The sequence below is a fragment of the Globicephala melas genome, chromosome 2 (assembly GCF_963455315.2).
Source record: "Globicephala melas chromosome 2, mGloMel1.2, whole genome shotgun sequence".
Lineage (NCBI taxonomy): Eukaryota > Metazoa > Chordata > Mammalia > Artiodactyla > Delphinidae > Globicephala > Globicephala melas.
The window spans coordinates 92,875,093-92,880,251 of NC_083315.2; the positions used below are offsets into that span (position 1 = coordinate 92,875,093).

A 5,159-nucleotide genomic window follows, 5' to 3' on the forward strand; every position below is an offset into this window, starting at 1 on the left:
GCAGTTTTTCAGACTTTTCCTTGTTTTAGGTGACCTTGACCATTTTGAGGAAACTGGGTAGGTAGGATGCTCTCTATTGGAATTTGTCTGATATCTTTTTTTCATGATTAGACTGGGGTTATGGGGTTTTTGAGAGGTAAAGTACCGTTATCATCACATCATATCAAGGGTACATATCATCAACATGACTTATCACTGTTGATGTTGACCTTGATCCCCTGACTGAGGTTTGTCAGGTTTCTCCACTGTGAAGTTACTCTTCCCCTCCTTTCCAGACTGTACTCTTTGGAAGGAAGTTACTATGCACAGACGAGACTTAAGGAGTGGAGATTTACGCTCACTTGAGGGTAAAGTACAAATCATTGGGAATTCTTCTGTGTGGGAGATTTATGGATTTGTTTATAAATTTAATTTTTTATTTTAATCATATATATGATTAAATATATGTGTGTGTGTATATATATATATATATAGAGAGAGAGAGAGAGAGGGAGAGAGAGAGAGGGAGAGAGAGAGAGAGCTGTAAGACTTATTAAGGAAACAGAGCAGTCCTTTGCCTCATACCCAGTTAAACTCCTCATCAGGTCTGTTCTTATCTCTCAGTGCTGATCTAAGGATATTCCCTAAATGCACCCCACCCCTCCAGACACCTGAGTATTTGGTTTTAGGTGTTTGCTCCCTCCAGACTGGCTTCTTCCCTGGTACCCCTCCCCTTGCCAGGATCAGGGCCCCTCCTGATCAGGGCCCCTCCCTCCTGATCAGGGCCCCTCCCTCAGCCCTCTGTGCTGATCACCCCACATTATGATCTCCCTGCATTACAACTGCCTAGAACTCCTCTCTCTCTTTCTTTCTCTCTCCCTCTCTTCTCCCCCGCAACCTCTCTCTCCTCTTCCTCAATCCCCTCCTTCCCCTCCCCCCTCTTCTTCCTCCCCCTCCCACTCTTTTCCCTTCCCTCCCCCTCCCTGGGCCAACTGTGTACAGTATAAGCTCGCTGAAGGCAGTGACAGGTGACTTGCAGACCTCCTCCTGCCACAGGGCTGGCACATTGTTGGCTTCTGCTAAAATATGCTGAAAGAAAGAAGGTCCTTGGCTCACTCAGAACACCTCTTTACAACCCTTTGTAAGAGGTAAATTTCTTCTTCTTCCTGTTTGATTCCCTTCCAGATGTTTCCAAATCTACCTAAAATAGTCCCATTTCTCAAAAAGCCTTCTCCCCTCCCTGTTACTGTCATTCCTTCTCTCACTGAGTGACAAAGCCCTGCCCAAGGCATGTATAGACTCAGCCTGCCCTCTTTCTTCCCACCACCTTCCAGGGTTGTGAAGACCCCAGAGAAGCCACTGGGTGAGAGGGGATAGGACACTTTTTTCACCTCTCTAGGTGGGAAATGAAGGCATCCTCAGGTCAGTGGTCCTAAACTGGAGTTCACAGGTCCTTAGGGGTATGGAAGGCATCCTCAGGTCAGCGGTCCTCACACTGGGGTTCACAGGTCCCAAGGAGAGCACACCAAATAGTTTTAAGGGAATAAGTGTCCAGAGTTTCCCTGGGCCAAAAGTGACCATCAGGAGACGGCCCCTGGGAGCAAGGTCTTATCCACTTGGAAACCACTCCACCCCATGGTACATTGCTTCAGGGCATAAAAATCTTCCAGGAGCCCAGCAAAGAGACTACTGGAATTATTGTTGGTGTTCCCACAAAGAGAATAAAGACCAAGTGACAAGAAAACATCGAACGGTTTCTAATTCGCTAATTCGAATACGATTTGAGAACCTAATCAAACTTTAGTTAATTGAAAAAAAATTGCTAACAGGGACTTCCCTGGTGGTACAGTGGTTAAGAATCCGCCTGCCAATGCAGGGGACACGGGTTTGAGCCCTGGTCTGGGAAGATCCCACATGCCGCGGAGCAACTAAGCCCGTGTGCTACAACTGAGCCTGCACTCTAGAGCCCGCAAGCCACAACTACCGAGCCTGCGCTCTGGAGCCCGCAAGCCACAGCTACTGAAGCCCGTGAACCACAACTGCTGAAGCAGGCGCACCTAGAGTCGGTGTTCTGTAACAAGAGAAGCCACTGCAACAAGAAGCCCACGCACCGCAATGAAGAGTAGCACCCGCTAGCCACAACTAGAGAAAGCCCTGCGCGCAGCAACGAAGACCCAACACAGCCAAAATAAATAAATAAATAAAACATCACTAAAAATAATTGCTAATATTTTTGGCATATAATTTGGAAGGGAGTCAAATAATCAAGTAATATTGCTATACCAAACCTCCTTCCATTCCCGTCTAAAGATGTATGTGAACAAGATTTCTCTGCACTTACATTAAACAAAACAAAAACGTAAGAGAATTGATGCTGAACTTTGTCGCATTCAAGCATTCTATCCATGAATGCATAAACTGATTGAAAACAAAACCAAAAGAGCCTGATGCATCTCATCAAAAAATGTATTTCTTGGGCTTCCCTGGTAGCGCAGTGGTTGAGAGTCTGCCTGCCGATGCAGGGGATGCGGGTTCGTGCCCCGGTCCGGGAAGATCCCACATGCCGCAGAGCGGCTGGGCCCGTGAGCCATGGCCGCTGAGCCTGCGCGTCTGGAGCCTGTGCTCCGCAACGGGAGAGGCCACAACAGTGAGAGGCCAGCATATGGCAAAAAAAAAAAAAAAAAAAATTTCTTGTATAATTTTACTTTTTATGTGTAACTATATCAAAATGTGTAATATATTTATGTTTTGATGAGTTGAATAATTATAATGATAATTTAATTCAAAAGAAAACAATGTTAAGACTTAGAGCCTCAAAGTCACCAGATATATAACATTATAACGTTAAAAAATGTATATACTAATTATACCCAATTAGGATAAGGTACCAATAAAACTTTCAGTCATAACATACGTTACAGTAAGATTGGGAGCACTGAAAGAGAAAATAAATAACATAAACTTTCCAACTGTTAAAGGAGAGCTTGTTCACATTATTTTAAATGGATGTGTTAGAATATCAAACTCCTTTGGTATTTTAGATTCCAATGTGTATATGTAAAAGAATGAGGTCATAGTTTTATTTAAGCATTACTATTCACAGTATGCTACAAATGGCGTTCTCTGCAGCTATGTGGTCTTAAGATGAAAAGTTTTAGTTGTCAGTACCTACAGTTTTATACACTTCTAGGGAGTCTGGGAGTCTGGGTGGGGTGCATGCTTTGGACCAGCACCACCTTTCCAGGAGCCCCTCCCAGGCTGGCAGTTGCCCTCCCCACCACCCTCCCGGGCTGTTTCTCCAGACCCCCTTCTTCTCAGGATATGGAAGCTAACTCAGCCAGATGCTGCTGAACAAGTCACCTGGCCCCTCTGAACTCCTTGTATTTCCTCAACTGTAACTGGTGAGGGTAGAACTAGACCATCTCTAACAGTCTGTAGTTCTCTGAAAGCCAAACCCTTCTCACAGTCCATTTAGAGACACCTGGGGACAGCACCCAGGGAATAATGGTTTTCAGGGCACTGCCTCCAAGCCAGTTTCTATGCTCCTTATCTATCCCTTAGTCTAGGATACATTTCAAAAGATGCCTCAGCCAGGAAGCCTTCTCTGATTATGCGAAACCCAATAAAATCTAACAGCCAGCCCTCATCCTGTCTCCAACCTTTTAGATCATAAGACCTGACACTGTAAGTACTTGGGAAGTGCCTGCTGAGTTAATGCATGACTTGACACGTTAATGTGCATTTACATCATGCCATCACACTGCATATGTCTGAATAAAACTTGCCTCTGTACTCATCCACGTGGCCTCTTGCAGAAACTGTTTTCAAACTTTTAAAAGTAATGAGATTTTTACATTAAGAACAAGAGTAACAACACAACAACAACAGTAAAATCCAAACTGTTCAAAAAGACCACTAATATGTAGTGTTGTGAAGCTGTGAAGCAACTGGAACCCATTGCTGGTGGGAATATAGAATGGTGTGATGACTCACAGCCACTTAACATGCACTGACTTTATGACCCAGCAGTTCCATACCTGGGTATTTACCTGAGAGAAAGAAAACATAGTCCACACGAAGATTTGGACACGAATGTCTATAGCAGCTTTATTCATAATAGCCCCAAACTGGAAACAACTCAAATGTCTATCAATAAGAGGGACTTCCCTGGTGGTGCAGTGGTTAAGAATCCGCCTGCCAATGCAGGGGACATAGGTTTGATCCCTGATCCGGGAAGATCCCACATGCCGCAGAGCAACTAAGCCTGTGTGCCACAACTACTGAAGCCCTCGTGCCTAGAACCCATGTCCTGCAACAAGAAAAGCCACTGCAATGAGAAGCCTGCGCACAGCAATGAAGACCCAACGCAGCCAAAAATAAATAAATAAAATAAATAAATTTATTTTAAAAATGTCTATCAATAAGAGAATAAACAAATAGTGGTACATCCATACACTGGAATACTATTCAGCAATAAAAAAAAGAACAAACTAGCTTTACATACAAAAGCATGAATGAAACTCAAAAACGGGCTGAGTGTAAGAAGTGAGACATAAGAGAGTACACAGAGCACGTTTCTGTTTATTTGAAATTCTAAAACGCAAAAACTAAACCTTAGCAACAGAAAGCTGATCAGTGTTTGCCTAGGACCTGGCATGGGGGTGGAGGATTGACTAGAAAGGAGCAAGAAGGAACTTTTTAGGGGAGATGGAAATGTTTTGTATATTGATTGTGGTGGTGTTGATTATGTAGGTGGATACATTGGTCAAAACTCATTAAATTATACGCTTAAAATGGGTGCATTTTAGATGTAAATGAGTTGATTGCGATATCAAATTTTAAAAAGATCTCTGCCCACGGGACTTCCCTGGTGGTCCAGTGGGTAAGACTCTGTGTTTGCAATGCAGGGGTCCTGGGTTCGATCCCTGGCTGGGGAGCTAGATCCCACATGCATGCTGCACCTAAGAGAGTCTGCATGCCGCAACTAAGAGGAATTCCACATGCCCCAACTAAGAGTCCACACACCGCAACTAAAGATCCCGCATGCCACAACTAAGACCTGGTGCAACCAAGATAGACAGAAAAATAAATAAATAAATATTTTTCAAAAAATAAAAATTAAAAAAATCAAAAAATCTCTGCCCAAATGTCAGAATGGATATTAGAGTTTATAAGACAAA

General features: G+C 43.6%; 1 non-coding gene across 1 annotated transcript; it reads left to right on the plus strand.

Moving 5' to 3' along the window:
• Positions 1–4,843: 4,843 nt before the first annotated feature.
• On the plus strand, positions 4,844–4,916 carry TRNAA-UGC (transfer RNA alanine (anticodon UGC)). The gene has a single exon. It is a non-coding gene; the product is annotated as a tRNA-Ala (tRNA).
• Positions 4,917–5,159: the final 243 nt, after the last annotated feature.